Genomic DNA, 21,004 nt, shown 5'->3' on the forward strand with positions numbered 1-21,004 from the left:
AGGATGTGTCGGGGCTTTTCCCCCTGTATATGAAGGTAAGGTGTGTTGGGGCATCTCCCCCTGTGTATGAGGGTAGGGTGTGTTGGGGCTTCTCCCCCTGTGTATGAAGGTAGGGTGTGTTGGGGCTTCTCCCCCTGTGTATGAAGGCAGGGTGTGTTGGGGCATCTCCCCCTGTGTATGAGGGTATGGTGTGTTGGGGCATCTCCCCTGTGAATGAGGGTAGGGTGTGTTGGGGCATCTCCCCTGTGAATGAGAGTAGGGTGTGTTGGGGCATCTCCCCCTGTGTATGAGGATAGGGTGTGTTGGAGCTTCTCCCCCTGTGTATGAAGGTAGGGTGTGTTGGGGCTTCTCCCCCTGTATATGAAGGTAGGGTGTGTTGGGGCTTCTCCCCCTGTATATGAGGGTAGGGTGTGTTGGGGCATCTCCCCCTGTGTATGAGGGTAGGGTGTGTTGGGGCATCTCCCCCTGTGTATGAGGGTAGGGTGTGTTGGGGCATCTCCCCCTGTGTATGAGGGTAGGGTGTGCTGGGGCATCTCCCCTGTGAATGAGGGTAGGGTGTGTTGGGGCATCTCCCCCTGTGTATGAGGGTAGGGTGTGTTGGAGCTTCTCCCCCTGTGTATGAGGATAGGGTGTGTTGGAGCTTCTCCCCCTGTGTATGAAGGTAGGGTGTGTTGGGGGATCTCCCCCTGTGTATGAGGGTAGGGTGTGTTGGGGCATCTTCCCCTGTGTATGAGGGTAGGGGGTGTTGGGGCATCTCCCCCTGTGTATGAGGGTAGGGTGTGTTGGGGCATCTCCCCCTGTGTATGAGGGTAGGGTGTGTTGGGGCATCTCCCCCTGTGTATGAAGGTAGGGTGTGTTGGGGCATCTCCCCCTGTGTATGAGGGTAGGGTGTGTTGGGGCTTCTCCAATGTGTATGAAGGTAGGGTGTGTTGGGGCTTCTCCCCCTGTGTATGAGGGTAGGGTGTGTTGGGGCATCTCCCCCTGTATATGAGGGTAGGGTGTGCTGGGGCATCTCCCCTGTGTATGAGGGTAGCGTGTGTTGGGGCTTCTCTCCCTGTATATGAAGGTAGGGGGTGTTGGGGCATCTCCCCCTGTGTATGAGGGTAGGGTGTGTTGGGGCATCTCCCCCTGTGTATGAGGGTAGGGTGTGTTGGGGCTTCTCCCCCTGTGTATGAAGGTAGGGTGTGTTGGGGCTTCTCCCCTGTATATGAAGGTAGGGTGTGTTGGGGCATTTCCCCCTGTGTATGAGGGTAGGGTGTATTGGGACATCTCCCCCTGTGTATGAGGGTAGGGTGTGTTGGGGCTTCTCCCCTGTGTATGAAGGCAGGGTGTGTTGGGGCATCTAACCCTGTGTATGAGGGTAGGGTGTTTTGAGGCATCTCCCCCTGTGTATGAGGGTAGGGTGTGTTGGGGCTTCTCCCTCTATGTATGAAGGTAGGATGTGTTGGGGCATTTCCCCCTGTGTATGAAGGTAGGGTGTGTTGGGGCTTCTCCCCCTGTATATGAAGGTAGGGTGTGTTGGGCATCTCCCCCTGTGTATGAGGGTAGGGTGTGTTGGGGCTTCTCCCCCTGTGTATGAAGGTAGGGTGCGTTGGGGCTTCTCCCCCTGTGTGTGAAGGTATGGTGTGTTGGGACTTCTCCCCCTGTGTATGAAGGTAGGGTGCGTTGGGGCTTCTCCCCCTGTGTATGAAGGTAGGGTGTGTTGGGGCATCTCCCCGTGTATGAGGGTAGGGTGTGTTGGGGCTTCTCCCCCTGTGTATCAAGGTAGGGTGTGTTGGGGCTTCTCCCCCTGTGTATGAAGGTAGAGTGTGTTGGGCATCTCCCCCTGTGTATGAGGGTAGGGTGTGTTGGGGCTTCTCCCCCTGTGTATGAAGGTAGGGTGTGTTGGGGCGTCTCCCCCTGTGTATGAGGGTAGGGTGTGTTGGGGCTTCTCCCCCTGTTTATGAAGGTAGGGTGTGTTGGGGCTTCTCCCCCTGTGTATGAAGGTAGGGTGTGTTAGGGCTTCTCCCCTGTATATGAAGGTAGGATGTGTCGGGGCTTTTCCCCCTGTATATGAAGGTAAGGTGTGTTGGGGCATCTCCCCCTGTGTATGAGGGTAGGGTGTGTTGGGGCTTCTCCCCCTGTGTATGAAGGTAGGGTGTGTTGGGGCTTCTCCCCCTGTGTATGAAGGCAGGGTGTGTTGGGGCTTCTCCCCCTGTATATGAAGGTAGGGTGTTTTGGGTCTTTTCCCCCAGTATATGAGGGTAGGGTGTGTTGGGGCTTCTCCCCCTGTGTATGAAGGCAGGGTGTGTTGGGGCTTCTCCCCCTGTGTATGAGGGTAGGGTGTGTTGGGGCTTCTCCCCCTGTGTATGAAGGCAGGGTGTGTTGGGGCTTCTCCCCCTGTGTATGAAGGCAGGGTGTGTTGGGGCTTCTCCCCCTGTATATGAGGGTAGGGTGTGTTGGGGCTTCTCCCCCTGTGTATGAAGGTAGGGTGTGTTAGGGCTTCTCCCCTGTATATGAAGGTAGAATGTGTCGGGGCTTTTCCCCCTGTATATGAAGGTAAGGTGTGTTGGGGCTTCTCCCCCTGTTTACCTGGAGTTTACCTGGAGAGAGTTTCGGGGGTCAACGCCCCCGCGGCCCGGTCTGAGACCAGGCCTCCTGGTGGATCAGCGCCTGATCAACCAGGCTGTTGCTGCTGGCTGCACGCAAACCAACGTACGAGCCACAGCCCGGCTGATCAGGAACTGACTTTAGGTGCTTGTCCAGTGCCAGCTTGAAGACTGCCAGGGGTCTGTTGGTAATCCCCCTTATGTGTGCTGGGAGGCAGTTGAACAGTCTCGGGCCCCTGACACTTATTGTATGGTCTCTTAACGTGCTAGTGACACCCCTGCTTTTCATTGGGGGGATGCTGCATCGTCTGCCAAGTCTTTTGCTTTCGTAGTGAGTGATTTTCGTGTGCAAGTTCGGTACTAGTCCCTCTAGGATTTTCCAGTGTATATAATCATGTATCTCTCCCTCCTGCGTTCCAGGGAATACAGGTTTAGAAACCTCAAGCGCTCCCAGTAATTGAGGTGTTTTATCTCCGTTATGCGCGCCGTGAAAGTTCTCTGTACATTTTCTAGGTCGGCAATTTCACCTGCCTTGAAAGGTGCTGTTAGAGTGCAGCAATATTCCAGCCTAGATAGAACAAGTGACCTGAAGAGTGTCATCATGGGCTTGGCCTCCCTAGTTTTGAAGGTTCTCATTATCCATCCTGTCATTTTTCTAGCAGATGCGATTGATACAATGTTATGGTCCTTGAAGGTGAGATCCTCCGACATAATCACTCCCAGGTCTTTGACGTTGGTGTTTCGCTCTATTTTGTGGCCAGAATTTGTTTTGTACTCTGATGAAGATTTAATTTCCTCATGTTTACCATATCTGAGTAATTGAAATTTCTCATCGTTGAACTTCATATTGTTTTCTGCAGCCCACTGAAAGATTTGGTTGATGTCCGCCTGGAGCCTTGCAGTGTCTGCAATGGAAGACACTGTCATGCAGATTCGGGTGTCATCTGCAAAGGAAGACACGGTGCTGTGGCTGACATCCTTGTCTATGTCGGATATGAGGATGAGGAACAAGATGGGAGCTAGTACTGTGCCTTGTGGAACAGAGCTTTTCACCGTAGCTGCCTCGGACTTTACTCTGTTGACGACTACTCTCTGTGTTCTGTTAGTGAGGAAATTATAGATCCATCGACCGACTTTTCCTGTTATTCCTTTAGCGCGCATTTTGTGCGCTATTACGCCATGGTCACACTTGTCGAAGGCTTTTGCAAAGTCTGTATATATTACATCTGCATTCTTTTTGTCTTCTAGTGCATTTAGGACCTTGTCGTAGTGATCCAGTAGTTGAGACAGACAGGAGCGACCTGTTCTAAACCCATGTTGCCCTGGGTTGTGTAACTGATGGGTTTCTAGATGGGTGGTGATCTTGCTTCTTAGGACCCTTTCAAAGATTTTTATGATATGGGATGTTAGTGCTATTGGTCTGTAGTTCTTTGCTGTTGCTTTACTGCCCCCTTTGTATAGTGGGGCTATGTCTGTTGTTTTTAGTAACTGAGGGACGACCCCCGTGTCCATGCTCCCTCTCCATAGGATGGAAAAGGCTCGTGATAGGGGCTTCTTGCAGTTCTTGATGAACACAGAGTTCCATGAGTCTGGCCCTGGGGCAGAGTGCATGGGCATGTCATTTATCGCCTGTTCGAAGTCATTTGGCGTCAGGATAACATCGGATAGGCTTGTGTTAATCAAATTTTGTGGCTCTCTCATAAAAAATTCATTTTGATCTTCGACTCTCAGTCTGGTTAGCGGCTTGCTAAAAACTGAGTCATATTGGGACTTGAGTAGCTCACTCATTTCCTTGCTGTCATCTGTGTAGGACCCATCTTGTTTAAGTAGGGGCCCAAATACTGGACGTTGTTCTCGATTTTGATTTGGCATAGGAGAAGAAATACTTTGGGTTTCTTTCGATTTCATTTATGGCTTTTAGTTCTTCCCGCGATTCCTGACTCCTAAAGGATTCTTTTAGCTTAAGTTCGATGCTTGCTATTTCTCTGACCAGTGTCTCCCTGCGCATTTCAGATATATTGACCTCTTTTAGCCGCTCTGTTATTCTTTTCCGTCGCCTGTAAAGGGAGTGCCTGTCTCTTTCTATTTTACATCTACTCCTCCTTTTTCTTAGAGGAATAAGCCTTGTGCATACATCGAGTGCCACCGAGTTAATCTGTTCTAGGCATAAGTTGGGGTCTGTGTTGCTTAGTATATCTTCCCAGCTTATATCGGTTAGGACTTGGTTTACTTGGTCCCACTTTATGTTTTTGTTATTGAAGTTGAATTTGGTGAATGCTCCCTCGTGACTAGTCTCATTTTGTCGGTCTGGGGCTCCACGCATACATGTCTGAACCTCAATTATGTTGTGATCTGAGTATATTGTTTTTGATATGGTGACATTTCTTATCAGATCATCATTGTTAGTGAAGATGAGGTCTAGTGTATTCTCCAGTCTAGTAGGCTCTATTATTTGCTGGTTTAAATTGAATTTTGTGCAGAGATTTAAAAGCTCGTGTGAGTGTGAGTTTTCATCAGAGCTGCCTCCTGGTGTTATTACTGCAACAATATTATTTGCTATATTCCTCCATTTTAGGTGCCTTAAGTTGAAATCCCCCAGGAGCAAGATGTTGGGTGCAGGAGCTGGAAGATTTTCCAGACAGTGGTCAATTTTTAACAGCTGTTCCTGGAATTGCTGGGATGTTGCATCCGGAGGCTTGTAGACTACCACAATGACTAGGTTTTGGTTCTCGACCTTTACTGCTAAAACTTCCACTACGTCATTTGAGGCATTAAGCAGTTCTGTGCAAACAAGTGACTCTGCAATGTACAGGCCAACCCCCCCCTTTTGCCTGTTCACTCTGTCACATCTGTATAGGTTGTAACCTGGGATCCATATTTCGTTGTCCAAGTGATCCTTTATGTGGGTCTCAGTGAAAGCCGCGAACATTGCCTTTGCCTCTGCAAGCAGTCCACGGATGAAAGGTATTTTGTTGTTTGTTGCTGGCTTTAGACCCTGTATATTTGCAAAGAAGAATGTTATCGGACTGGTGGTATTGTTGGTACTGGGGGGGGATTTTTTTTCCGGCATTAGTATCTGTAACTGTTGGTTTGGAGTGGAGGCCATCGACTGTGGTTCCACTCCAGGAATGACTGGATTTGGTGTACGATTTCTGCCATTTCCTGCCAGTTTTTTTTCCTTCCTGGCACTAAAAAACCTCTCCCTCTTGAGTGGCTGTGGCTACCCAGGTTTTCCCATGGCCTGGATGTTTTGTATCTTTTTGTCCCCTTTAGATGGTATGCCTGTATATGAAGGTACGGTGTGTTGGGGCATCTCCCCCTGTGTATGAGGGTAGGGTGTGTTGGGGCATCTCCCCTGTGTATGAAGGTAAGGTGTGTTGGAACTTCTCCCCCTGTATATGAACGAAGGGAGTGTTGGAACTTCTCCCCCTGTATATGAAGGGAATGTTGGAACTTCTCCCCCTGTATATGAAGGAAGGGAGTGTTGCAGCTTCTCTCCCTGTATATGAAGGAAGGGAGTATTGGAGCTTCTCCCCCTGTATATGAAGGAAGGGAGTGTTGGAACTTCTCCCCCTCTGTATGAAGGAAGGGAGTGTTGGAACCTCTCCCCCTGTATACGAAGGGAGTGTTGGAACTTCTCCCCTGTATATGAAGGAAGGGAGTGTTGGAACTTCTCCCCCTCTGTATGAAGGAAGGGAGTGTTGGAACCTCTCCCCCTGTATACGAAGGGAGTGTTGGAACTTCTCCCCTGTATATGAAGGAAGGGAGTGTTGGAACTTCTCCCCCTGTCTATGAACTGAGTGTTGGAACTTCTCCCCCCTGTATATGAAGGGAGTGTTGGAACTTCTCCCCCCTGTATATGAAGGGAGTGTTGGAACTTCTCCCCCCTGTATATGAAGGGAGTGTTGCAACTTCTCCCCCCTGTATATGGAGTGTTGGAACTTCTCCCCCCTGTATATGAAGGGAGTGTTGGAACTTCTCCCCCCTGTATATGTAGGGACTGTTGGAACTTCTCCCCCTGTATATGAAGGGAGTGTTGGAACTTCTCCCCCTGTATATGAAGGGAGTGTTGGAACTTTTCCCCCCTTTATACGAAGGGAGTGTTGGAACTTTTCCCCCCTTTATACGAAGGGAGTGTTGGAACTTTTCCCCCCTTTATACGAAGGGAGTGTTGGAACTTTTCCCCCCTTTATACGAAGGGAGTGTTGGAACTTTTCCCCCCTTTATACGAAGGGAGTGTTGGAACTTTTCCCCCCTTTATACGAAGGGAGTGTTGGAACTTTTCCCCCCTTTATACGAAGGGAGTGTTGGAACTTTTCCCCCCTTTATACGAAGGGAGTGTTGGAACTTTTCCCCCCTTTATACGAAGGGAGGCAGTGTTGGGAACTCCTCTTTTACATATGAAAGGAGGGAGTATTGGAACTTCCCCTTATATATATGATGGGAGGGAGTACTGGGACTTCCCCATATATATAAAGGGAGGGAGTATTGGGACTATCTAATATATATAAAGGGAGGGGGCGTTAGTAATTCCCTTATTTATTAAGGAAAGGTATACTTTTATACCTTTATACCTATGATGAGTCATTCTTCTCTGGTGCTTGCCGGGTCAACCAGGCTGTTGCTGCTGTTGGTAATTTCTCGCATATATGAAGGAGGACCCATTTTGAAAAAGAACCTTTTTATATGCAAATGGTTGAAAACCAATTTGCAATTTGTAAACGTTGCAAATTGCAAGAACAGCGCTACTGAAGCCTGCTTAATTTTTCCCAGATATCCCTTAAGTCATTAAGAAATTAATTACCGTCTTGCATTTACCTGAGTGTTTTAATTACCTGGCCATTAATTTAACCTCAGTAGCAGAAACAGTTTTTTTCTAACCAGTATATTTAATTGTTTAAGGTTTTGTTTGTCTCTGGTGTGTGTGTTCATCTATTTTACTTGTGTGTGTTCATCTATTTTACTTGTGTGTGTTCATCTATTTTACTTGTGTGTGTTCATCTATTTTACTCGTGTATGTTCATCTATTTTACTTGTGTGTGTTCATCTATTTTACTCGTGTATGTTCATCTATTTTACTCGTGTATGTTCATCTATTTTACTCGTGTATGTTCATCTATTTTACTCGTGTATGTTCATCTATTTTACTCGTGTATGTTCATCTATTTTACTCGTGTATGTTCATCTATTTTACTCGTGTATGTTCATCTATTTTACTCGTGTATGTTCATCTATTTTACTCGTGTATGTTCATCTATTTTACTCGTGTATGCTCATCTATTTTATTCGTGTATGTTCATCTATTTTATTCGTGTATGTTCATCTATTTTATTCGTGTATGCTCATCTATTTTATTCGTGTATGTTCATCTATTTTATTCGTGTATGTTCATCTATTTTACTCGTGTATGTTCATCTGTTTTACTCGTGTATGTTCATCTATTTTATTCGTGTATGTTCATCTATTTTATTCCTGTATGTTCATCTATTTTACTCGTCTATGTTCATCTATTTTACTCGTTCTTGATTTTTTTTGTGTGGTTGTATAGGTCGAGTCTTGGCTCGTGGCCTTTCCTCTCGGACTTGCTGCTACTGGGATTGCGTACACTTCTGGCTTTGAGAGTCCGATCATACCTTTTCTTAAACCTATGTATGGATACTGTCTCTGTCATTTCGCTGTCCAAATCGTTCCACTTCCTGACCACTTTGGGGCTGAAGAAATGTTTCATAACATCTCCGTGACTCGTCTATATTTTCAGTTACCTGATGTGTCCTTGTGTACTTGTTTCCCACCTTTCGTATAACCCATCCCTGTGCACCCTATCAGTTCCTCTCGGTATTTTGCACGTCATTATCATCCCATCCCTGGTTTTTCTGTCCTCCAGTGTCGACATCTTTAGATCCCTTAGTTTCTCCTTATTGTACGTATGTGCTGGGACTGGTTTTGTTGCAAACCTCTTCACTTTTTCCAGCTTCTTGACATGCTTGATCAGGTGTGTGTTCCATTCTGGTGCTCCAAGATTGGCCTGATGTATGTTGTATATAGTGTCATGAAGGACTCTCTTTTTGATATTCCTGAAAGCTAATTTTATATTTGCTTGATGCGCGTGTGCTATAGAGGTTATTCGGGTGATATGTTCGGTACAGTGTTCTCTTCGAGGCTTCCTTAAGTGAGGTTTGCAATCTTTGCCCCTTTCCCCGAGTCTTCCCTCTGTTTTTGATTCTTTTTGCCTCTCGCAGTTTTCATAACCTTTCAGTTGCTGGGGTTGAGTGTTATTAACGTAACCACTTATCAGATCAATCCTGCATCTTGCCCAAGTTCATTTGTACCTTTTATTTTCCTCATCTGTTTTTATATTACTCATTAGTTTCACATCTGCGACCAGGATACATCAGACTCTGTCCTCTGGCATGTTCACGTATACCAGAAACAGTACAAGTCCCGTGACTGATCTTAGTAGAACCCCATTTTTCACACTTGCTTATTCTATCACCTTTTGTTTCCTTCCTGTTAGGTATCTGTGAATGCTTTCATCCATTCACAGTCATACATAATACTGCGTCAAACGTATTCTTACAGCCCAAACTGTAACTTGTAACATTGCCATAGACTTCAGGTTTGTGAGACAGGATATATTTTATCTCTCAAATCATTTTGGTCATTGTTTATGAATCCTCTCGTGTCCCGGTGTTCCACAGCCTTAAATATATGCATGTCAGCGACACTGGCCTGTAGTATAATGCTACTTGTCTGTCTCCTTATATGTTGCGACTACGTCAAATTTTTCCACATCTCTGGCAGTTGCCCTGTAACAGCTAATTTGAAGATGTTAGTAGCAGTGTAAGCAGTGCTTCTCCTCCCTCATTCAGAACCCACGGAGAGGCATTACTTGGTCCTATTTCCTTCCAGGTATCTAACTGGGTAGTTATTTCACCTCTTCTGTCATATGTTCTATATCCAGTACTTGCTGGTGCACTCTTTCTCTTTGACCCTCCGGTAGTGTTTCTATTTTCTCAGAGAACACCTTTAGTATTTTGTTCGTCTTTGCACTTTCTAGTCAATTCGTGTGGCTGTATTCCTTCCTTAGTCTTATTACTTGGTCTTTTATTGTTGTCTTCCTTCCGATGAGAGTGTATACCAACTTTGGTTCAGATTTGGCTTTCAATTCTGTTAGTCTCAAAATTACTGGTCAACTTCTATTCTTACTCGTGTGTATTTGTTTCTGGCTCGTCTGCTCGTTTCCTTGCTGTCTACTGTTCTTTGCTTTCTACATTTTCTCCATGCTCTTGCAATTATATTTTTTGCCTCTGCTTCTCGGAGTGAACCATGGGTTCTCACTATTCTTATCATGGCCTCTTATACTGTCACTATTCTTATCATGGCCTCTTATACTGTCACTATTCTTATCATGGCCTCTTATACTGTCACTATTCTTATCATGGCCTCTTATACTGTCACTATTATTATCATGGCCTCTTATACTGTCACTATTATTATCATGGCCTCTTATACTGTCACTATTATTATCATGGCCTCTTATACTGTTACTATTATTATCATGGCCTCTTATACTATCAGTATTATCATGGCCTCTTATACTGTCACTATTATCATGGCCTCTTATACTGTCACTATTATCATGGTCCCTTATACTGTCAGTATTATCATGGCCTCTTATACTGTCAGTATTATCATGGCCTCTTATACTGTCAGTATTATCATGGCCTCTTATACTGTCAGTATTATCATGGCCTCTTATACTGTCAGTATTATCATGGCCTCTTATACTGTCACTATTATCATGGCCTCTTATACTGTCAGTATTATCATGGCCTCTTATACTGTCAGTATTATCATGGCCTCTTATACTGTCAGTATTATCATGGCCTCTTATACTGTCAGTATTATCATGGCCTCTTATACTGTCACTATTATCATGGCCTCTTATACTGTCAGTATTATCATGGCCTCTTATACTGTCAGTATTATCATGGCCTCTTATACTGTCAGTATTATCATGGCCTCTTATACTGTCACTATTATCATGGCCTCTTATACTGTCACTATTATCATGGCCTCTTATACTGTCACTATTATCATGGCCTCTTATACTGTCAGTATTATCATGGCCTCTTATACTGTCACTATTATCATGGCCTCTTATACTGTCACTATTATCATGGCCTCTTATACTGTCACTATTATCATGGCCTCTTATACTGTCAGTATTATCATGGCCTCTTATACTGTCACTATTATCATGGCCTCTTATACTATCAGTATTATCATGGCCTCTTATACTGTCACTATTATCATGGCCTCTTATACTGCTCAGTGTGAATCTTACCTCCGCCTCGAGTCACTTTCCAACTGCAAACAAAAAGGCACAATACTGTGACTGGAACAATACACAAATGACGACGTTTCAGTCCGACTTGAACCATTTAGTGTGCCTTGTTAATGGTCCAAGTCGGACCGAAACGTCGGTCATAGGCTTCTCTCTCCTATGTGCGGGTTATTTGTGTATTCCAACCATAAACTCTATCATTCCAGTCATTCCCTTACCTTTTAGATCGTTTCTCCTCTTTAGAAGTCTGGTTTTTTATTTCCAGTTCTGTGTTTCTCTCAATGTTTCTCTCGGTGTTTACATGCTATGTTTCTCTCAATGTTTATGTGCTGTTTCAATGTTTGTGTGCTGTGTTTCTTTGTGTTTACGTCCACATTTATGAATCTTGGCACTATGAGTTAGCTTCCATCCTGTTCAGGTAGGACGGAAGCTTCATCAATATCTGCTATTATCAGATAGTTGAAGGATAGTATAAGCCTCTCCCCCCCACCCCGTGCTCCCTCAGACGGGTGGGAGACTCCCTGGGGATGTGTATTATCGTTGCATGTCTTGACACATCGTCAAGCCTTGAAGGTAAGTCACGTGATGTTATTGACAGCTAGACGGAGATGTTGCTTGTTTGTACTTGCTCTCAGGATTACTGTTTGAAATGTATGTGTGTTTGAGGTTGTATGTGAGTTTAAGTGTGTTTGAATGTGTGTGTGCGAGTTTAAGTGTGTGTGTGTGTGTGTGTGTGTGTGTGTGTGTGTGTGTGTGTGTGTGTGTGTGTGTGTGTGTGTGTGTGTACTCACCTGTATGTGGTTGCAGGGGTCGAGATAACTCCTGGCCCTGCCTCTATGCTAGTCGCTACTAGGTCCAACCCCCCCCCCGCTCCAAGGGCCTTATCGTACCTTTTTTTAAAGCTAGTGTATGTGTAGGACAGTAAACAACCACCTTTACCTATTTTCTACTTGTAACTAAAACCGTGTAAGATATTTCCCCACTTCATCTGGTTCATCCCACTCGCGATTCTGAGAATGATAAAGTATTCCCTAAGGAATCTCACTGACTCGTCTGCACCTACGTTCTCTGGCTCACTTCCCTAACATCACAAACAACCATCTTGACCAGTTTCTTCAGATACGGTGGTACAAGTCTTGTACCGCACCTCAGGTTGTAAACACGGGGTGTAAATTCGTTGGTCTTTACGCAAGGATTTTAACAGCCAAATAAAAATTATACGGTTTTTTGTAAAGAAAGAAAAACGCATAGGATGTTTCTTATCTAGCCTAGCCTAGCCTATCCTAGCCTAGCCTATTCTAGCCTAGCCTATTCTAGCCTAGCCTAGCCTAACTAATCTTTTATACCTACATAGTCTCTCTCTCTCTCTCTCTCTCTCTCTCTCTCTCTCTCTCTCTCTCTCTCTCTCTCTCTGCTGGCAGCACAATGTTCCATTGAATCAATCATTACGTAAACACCACAAGGCCATGATGGAGAGTCAATTAACGAGACAGAAGGCACTGACACCTGTCAGTAACTGGCACCCAGGTGATGCCTCCAACTCCCGCCACTGCAGTGCACAACCAACGCTCATAGTTAGTCCTTGGCACTCATAACATCCTAATTGCTTTCACAATTTATATATATATATATATATATATATATATATATATATATATATATATGTCGTGCCGAATAGGTAAAACTTGCTATTTTGGCTTGAATAACAACGCTCTTCTTGCCGAATAAAGCAAGAAAAAATTTGTATATGCAGTAATTTAGTAAAAATCATTCTGAACCTAAAAAAAATATATTTCATTGTGTTTGTTTGTTATTAAATTATTGTAAACTTGTCTAAAATATACTTAGTTGGGTTAGGCTAATTTAAATTGCGCTTGTTATAATAAGGTCAGGTAAGTTTTCTAAGGTTCTTTTGGTACAAAATTATTAATTTTTACATTAACGTAAATGAAAAACAATATATATTTAAACGTATAAGAGAAAATTTTAGAAAGGACTTAATTTTAAACGAGTTCTTGCTAATTGACCAATTTTACATGTTCAGCACGAGATATATGTAGCAATGAAACCACGAAACAAGTGGTTTTGAATTATTTACCAATCTGCGGCAGGACAGGATTCACCCCATGACACATTGCCCAGCCTCAAGAGGCCACACAATGTACATGTCACCTTATCCACTCAGCCATCGATCCTACTAACAACATGAGCCTAGCGAACTAGGCTTGTTTCATGTTGCGAGGACACTCATGGCAGTGGTATGCTCAAGGATTAATTTCACTTGTTTCGTGGTTTCATTGTTATATAGACTGTGGAGGCGGGTATTCAAACAGGAGGGGGTTGAAATTAATCCTTGAGCATACCACTGCCACAAGTGCCCTAGCAACATGAAACAGCAACATGAAACAAGCCTAGTTCTCTAGGCTCATGTTGTTTGTAGGACCTATGGCTGAGTGGATAAGGTGACATGTACATTGTGTGGCCTCTCGAGGCGGGATAATGTGTCGTGGGGTCGAATCCTGGCCTGCCGCAGTAAAGGGTGTGATAAAAGAGAAAAAGGTAGCTTATGAGATGTATTTACAAAGCAGAAGTGTTATAAGTAAAGTATATGGAGAGTAGAAGAAAGGTGAAGAGAGTGGTGAGAGAGTGCAAAAAGAGAGCAGATGATAGAGTGGGAGAGGCACTGTCAAGAAATTTTAATGGAAAAAAAATTTTGGAGTTAAGAAAGCCTAGGGAACAAATGGATTTGTCAGTTAAAAACAGAGTAGGGGAGTTAGTAGATGGGGAGATGGAGGTTTTGGGTAGATGGTGAGAATATATTGAGGAACTTATAAGTGTCGACGAAGAAAGGGAGGCGGTAATTTCATGCACTGGCCAGGGAGGTATACCATCTTTTAGGAGTGAAGAAGAGCAGGATGTGAGTGTGGGGGAGGTGCGTGAGGCATTACGTAGAATGAAAGGAGGTAAAGCAGCTGGAACTGATGGGATCATGACAGAAATGTTAAAAGCAGGGGGGGATATAGTGTTGGAGTGGTTGGTACTTTTGTTTAATAAATGTATGAAAGAGGGGAAGGTACCTAGGGATTGGCGGAGAGCTTGTATAGTCCCTTTATATAAAGGGAAGGGGGACAAAAGAGATTGTAAAAATTATAGAAGAATAAGTTTACCGAGTATACCAGGAAAAGTGTACGGTAGGGTTATTGTTGAAAGAATTAGAGGTAAGACAGAATGTAGAATTGCGGATGAGCAGGGAGGTTTCAGAGTGGGTAGGGGAGGTGTAGATCAAGTGTTTACATTGAAGCATATATGTGAGCAGTATTTAGATAAAGGTAGGGAAGTTTTTATTGCATTTATGGATTTAGAAAAGGCATATGATAGAGTGGATAGGGAAGCAATATGGCAGATGTTGCAAGTATAGGGAATAGGTGGTAAGTTACTAAATGTGGTACTTTTTATGAGGATAGTGAGGCTCAGGTTGGGGTGTGTAGAAGAGAGGGAGACTACTTCCCGGTAAAAGTAGGTCACCATGGTTGTTTAATATATTTATAGATGGGGTTGTAAAAGAATTAAATGCTAGGGTGTTCGGGATAGGGGTGGGATTAAATTATGGGGAATTAAACACAAAATGGGAAGTGACACAGTTACTTTTTGCTGATGATACTGTGCTTATGGGAGATTCTAAAGAAAAATTGCAAAGGTTAGTGGACGAATTTGGGAGGGTGTGTAAAGGTAGAAAGTTGAAAGTGAACATAGAAAAGAGTAAGGTGATGAGGGTATCAAATGATTTAGATAAAAAAAATGGATATCAAATTGGGGAGGAGTATGGAAGAAGTGAATGTTTTCAGATATTTGGGAGTTGACGTGTCAGCGGATGGATTTATGAAGGATGAGGTTAATCATAGAATTGATGAAGGAAAAAAGGTGAGTGGTGCATTGAGGTATATGTGGAGGCAAGAAATGTTATCTATGGAGGCAAAGAAGGGAATGGATGAAAGTATAGTAGTACCAACACTCTTATATGGGTGTGAAGTTTGGGTTGTAAATGCTGCAGCGAGGAGGCGGTTGGAGGCAGTGGAGATGTCCTGTCTAAGGGCAATGTGTGGTGTAAATATTATGCAGAAAATTCGGAGTGTGGAAATTAGGAGGTGTGGAGTTAAAAGTATTAGTCAGAGGGCTGAAGAGGGTTTGTTGAGGTGGTTTGGCCATTTAGAGAGAATGAATTAAAGTAGAATGACATGGAGAGTGTATAAATCAGTAGGGAAATGAAGGCAGGGTAGGGGTCGTCCTCGAAAAGGTTGGAGGGAGGGGGTAAGGAGGTGTTGTGGGCGAGGGGTTTGGATTTCCAGCAAGCGTGCGTGAGCGTGTTCGATAGGAGTGAATGGAGACAAATGGTATTTGGGACCTGACAAGCTGTTGGAGTGTGAGCAGGGTAATATTTAAAGTAAAAGGACACAAGTGCAACTAATGTGACATTTATTGTGGCAACGTTTCGCTCTCCAGGAGCATTATCAAGCCATTACCAACAATACACGGACACAGAGGGTATATAAAGGCTCAGAGTGAGGTGCAATACTAGTGAGGTACCATTTCGATGTTCACTAGTGGTAGTGGTAGTAGTAGTAGTAGTAGTGGTAGTGACAAAAGTAATACAATATGGTAGAGCAATTAATTCGTACATGAATAAAAGGATATAAAAGCTATTACTTGGGTAACATAAAAATAGGTTGGACAAATATAGACTGGAAAGAGGCAGCTTGTTTCAGTGTTCACTCTGTAATGTGCTTTGTGTAGTATAACAGGAGAGACTATGTGATGGCAGGGTTTACTGTTTTCAGGAGGATTCTTGCCAAGACTTCGGAGATGGTGAAGCTGCCGTTGTTTTGTTTAATTGTTTTGAAACAGCGATCAGTGCTGATTCGAGGCACTTGCGTCTGCGGAAATTAGTTTCTTTGATCACTAATTGGGCGTCTCTGAATTTCATGAGATGATTGGTGGAATTTCGGTGTTGTACACAGGCGTTGTTCCAGTTATCGTTCCTACATGCGTAAATGTGTTCATTGAGGCGGGTGTCGAGGTTTCTTGCTGTTTCACCTACGTAAATCTTGTCACAGCCTCCACAGGGTATAGTGTAAACTCCTGCATTGACTGGTTCGTGGTGCTTGGATTTTGTCCTGGTTAGATCCTTTATTGAAGTGCTGAAAGCGATAGCGACTCTGGTGTTAGCTTGTGAAAGTACTTTTGAGACGTTTAGGGGGCTTCCACACACGGGGCTGACACAGGGGGCTTCCACACAGGGAGCTTCCACACAGGGGGCTTCCACACACGGGGCTGACACAGGGGGCTTCCACACACGGGGCTGACACAGGGGACTTCCACACACTGGGCTGACACAGGGGACTTCCACACACGGGGCTGACACAGGGGGCTTCCACAAACGGGGCTGACACAGGGGACTTCCACACACGGGGCTGACAAAGGGGGCTTCCACACACGGGGCTGACACAGGGGGCTTCCACACGGGGCTGACACGGGACTTCCACACACGGGGCTGACACAAGGGGCTTCCACACACGGGGCTGACACAGGGGACTTCCACACGGGGCTGACACAGGGGGCTTCCACACACGGGGCTGACACAGGGGGCTTCCACACACGGGGCTGACACAGGGGGCTTCCACACACGGGGCTGACACAGGGGGCTTCCACACACGGGGCTGACACAGGGGACTTCCACACACGGGGCTGACACAGGGGGCTTCCACACACGGGGCTGACACAGGGGACTTCCACACACGGGGCTGACACGGGGGGCTTCCACCACGGGGCTGACACGGGGGACTTCCACCACGGGGCTGACACAGGGGACTTCCACACACGGGGCTGACACAGGGGGCTTCCGCACTCGGGGCTCACACAGGGGACTTCCACACACGGGGCTGACACAGGGGGCTTCTACACAGGGGGCTTCCACACACGGGGCTGACACAGGGGGCTTCCACACACGGGGCTTCCACCACGGGGCTGACACAGGGGCCTTCCACACACGGGGCTGACACAGGGGGCTTCCACACACGGGGCTGACACTGGGGGCTTCCTCACACGGGGCTGACCCAGGGGGCTTCCACACACGGGGCTGACACAGGGGACTTCCACCCACGGGGCTGATACAGGGGGCTTCCACACACGGGGCTGACACAGGGGGCTTCCACACACGGGGCTGACACAGGGGACTTCCACACACGGGGCTGACACAGGGGGCTTCCACACACGGGGCTGACACTGGGGGCTTCCACACACGGGGCTGACCCAGGGGGCTTCCACACACGGGGCTGACACAGGGGACTTCCACCCACGGGGCTGACACAGGGGGCTTCCACACACGGGGCTGACACAGGGGGCTTCCACACACGGGGCTGACACAGGGGACTTCCACACACGGGGCTGACACAGGGGACTTCCACACACGGGGCTGACACAGGGGGTTTCCACACACAGGGCTGACACAGGGGGCTTCCACCCACGGGGCTTCCACAGGGGGCTTCCACGCACGGGGCTGACACAAGGGGCTTCCACACACGGGGCTGACACAGGGGACTTCCACACACGGGGCTGACACACACACGGGGCTGACACAGGGGCTTCCACACACGGGGCTGACACAGGGGGCTTCCACACACGGGGCTGACACACACACTCGTGGCTGACACAGGGGGCTTCCACACACAGGGCTGACACAGGGGACTTCCACACACGGGGCTGACACAGGGGCTTCCACACACGGGGCTGACACAGGGGACTTCCACACACCGGGCTGACACAGGGGGCTTCCACACACGGGGCTGACACAGGGGGCTTCCACACACGCGGCTGACACGGGACTGACACACGGGGCTTCCACACACAGGGCTGACACAGGGGACTTCCACACACGGGGCTGACACAGGGGACTTCCACACACACGGGGCTGACACAGGGGGCTTCCACACACGGGGCTGACACAGGGGGCTTCCACACACGCGGCTGACACGGGACTGACACAGGGGGGGGCTGACACAGGGGTCTTCCACACCCGGGGCTAACACAGGGGGCTTCCACACACGGGGCTGACACAGGGGGCTTCCACACACGGGGCTGACAGGGGGCTTCCACACACGGGGCTGACACAGGGGGCTTCCACACACGGGGCTGACAGGGGGCTTCCACACAGGGGGCTTCCACACACGGGGGTGACACAGGGGGCTTCCACACGTTGCTGACACGGGGCTTCCACACACGGGACTGACACAGGGGGCTTCCACACGGACTGACACAGGGGGCTTCCTCACACGGACTGACACAGGGGGCTTCCACACAAGGGGCTTCCACACACAGGGGGCTTCCACACACGGGGCTGACAGGGGGCTTCCACACAGGGGGCTTCCACACACGTTGCTGACACAGGGGGCTTCCACACACGGGGCTGACAGGGGGCTTCCACACACGGGGGTGACACAGGGGGCTTCCACACGTTGCTGACACGGGGCTTCCACACACGGGACTAACACAGGGGGCTTCCACACGGACTGACACAGGGGGCTTCCTCACACGGACTGACACAGGGGGCTTCCACACACAGGGGGCTTCCACACACGGGGCTGACACAGGGGGCTTCCACACACGGGGCTGACCCAGGGTGCTTCCACACACGGGGCTGACACAGGGGGCTTCCACACACGGGGCTGACACAGGGGGCTTCCACACACGGCTGACACAGGGGGCTTCCACACACGGCTGACACAGGGGGCTTCCACACACGGGGCTGGCACAGGGGGCTTCCACACACGGGGCTGACGGGGCTTGCAGACACGGGGCTGACACAAGGGGCTTCCACACACGGGGCTTCCACACACGGGGCTGACACAGGGGGCTTCCACAGACGGGGCTGACACAGGGGGCTTCCACAGACGGGGCTGACACAGGGGGCTTCCACAGACGGGGCTGACACAGGGGGCTTCCACAGACGGGGCTGACACAGGGGGCTTCCACACACGGGGCTGACACGGGGCTTCCACACACGGGGCTGACACAGGGGGCTTCCACACACGCGACTGACACAGGGGGCTTCCACGCCCGGGGCTGACACAGGGGGCTTCCACACACGGGGCTGACACAGGGGGCTTCCACACGCGGCTGACACGGGACTGACACACGGGGCTGACACTGGGGGCGTCCACACACGGCTGTCACAGGGGGCTTCCACACACGGGGCTGACAGGGGGCTTCCACACACGGGGCTGACACATGGGGCTTCCACACAGGGGGCTGACACAGGGGGCTTCCACACACGGGGCTGACACAGGGGGCTTCCACAAACGGGGCTGACACAGGGGGCTTCCACAGACGGGGCTGACACAGGGGGCTTCCACACACGGGGCTGACACAGGGGGCTTCCACACACGGGGCTGACACGGGGCTTCCACACACGGGGCTGACACAGGGGGCTTCCACACATGGGACTGACACAGGGGGCTTCCACGCACGGGGCTGACACAGGGGGCTTCCACACACGGGGCTGACACAGGGGGCTTCCACACGCGGCTGACACGGGACTGACACACGGGGCTGACACAGGGGGCTTCCACACACGGGGCTGACACAGGGGGCTTCCACACACGGGGCTGACAGGGGGCTTCCACACACGGGGCTGACACAGGGGGCTTCCACACACGGGGCTGACACAGGGGGCTTCCACACACGGGGCTGACACAGGGGGCTTCCACACACGGGGCTGACACAGGGGGCTTCCACAAACGGGGCTGACACAGGGGGCTTCCACAGACGGGGCTGACACAGGGGGCTTCCACAGACGGGGCTGACACAGGGGGCTTCCACACACGCGACTGACACGGGGCTTCCACACACGGGGCTGACACAGGGGGCTTCCACACATGGGACTCACACAGGGGGCTTCCACGCACGGGGCTGACACAGGGGGCTTCCACACACGGGGCTGACACAGGGGGCTTCCACACGCGGCTGACACGGGACTGACACACGGGGCTGACACAGGGGGCTTCCACACACGGAGCTGACACAGGGGGCTTCCACACACGGGTCTGACAGGGGGCTTCCACACACGGGGCTGACACAGGGGGCTTCCACACGTTGCTGACACGGGGCTTCCACACACGGGACTGACACAGGGGGCTTCCACACGGACTGACACAGGGGGCTTCCTCACACGGACTGACACAGGGGGCTTCCACACAAGGGGCTTCCACACACAGGGGGCTTCCACACACGGGGCTGACACAGGGGGCTTCCACACACGGGGCTGACACAGGGTGCTTTCACACACGGGGCTGACACAGGGGGCTTCCACACACGGGGCTGACACAGGGGGCTTCCACACACGGCTGACACAGGGGGCTTCCACACCCGGACTGACACAGGGGGGCTTCCACACACAGGGGGCTTCCACACACGGGGCTGGCACAGGGGGCTTCCACACACGGGGCTGGCACAGGGGGCTTCCACACACGGGGCTGACAGGGGGCTTGCAGACACGGGGCTGACACAAGGGGCTTCCACACACGGGGCTGACACAGGGGGCTTCCACACACGTGGCTGACACAGGGGGCTTCCACAGACGGGGCTGACACAGGGGGCTTCCACAAACGGGGCTGACACAGGGGGCTTCCACAGACGGGGCTGACACAGGGGGCTTTTACAGACGGGGCTGACACAGGGGGCTTCCCCACACGGGGCTGACACACGGGGCTTCCACACACGGGGCTGACACAGGGGGCTTCCACACACGGGGCTGACACAGGGGGCTTCCACGCACGGGGCTGACACAGGGGGCTTCCACACTCTTGGCTGACACAAGGGGCTTCCACACATGGGGCTGTCACAAGGGGGCTTCCACATTCGGGGCTGACACAAGGGGTTTCCACACACGGGGCTGACACAAGGGGGCTGACACACACGGGGCTGACACAAGGGGGCTTCCTCACACGGGGCTGACACGGGAGCTTCCACACACGGGACTGACACAAGGGGCTTCCACACAAGGGGCTTCCACACAAGG

At 49.3% G+C, this 21,004-nt stretch overlaps 1 protein-coding gene across 8 annotated transcripts in view; it reads left to right on the forward strand.

Moving 5' to 3' along the window:
- LOC128691825 (uncharacterized) overlaps positions 1 to 21,004 on the forward strand; it is a 1,033,854-nt gene that overhangs the window by 302,481 nt on the left and 710,369 nt on the right. The window lies entirely within an intron of this gene.

The sequence above is a fragment of the Cherax quadricarinatus genome, chromosome 75 (genome assembly GCF_038502225.1).
Source record: "Cherax quadricarinatus isolate ZL_2023a chromosome 75, ASM3850222v1, whole genome shotgun sequence".
Taxonomy (NCBI): Eukaryota; Metazoa; Arthropoda; class Malacostraca; order Decapoda; family Parastacidae; genus Cherax; species Cherax quadricarinatus.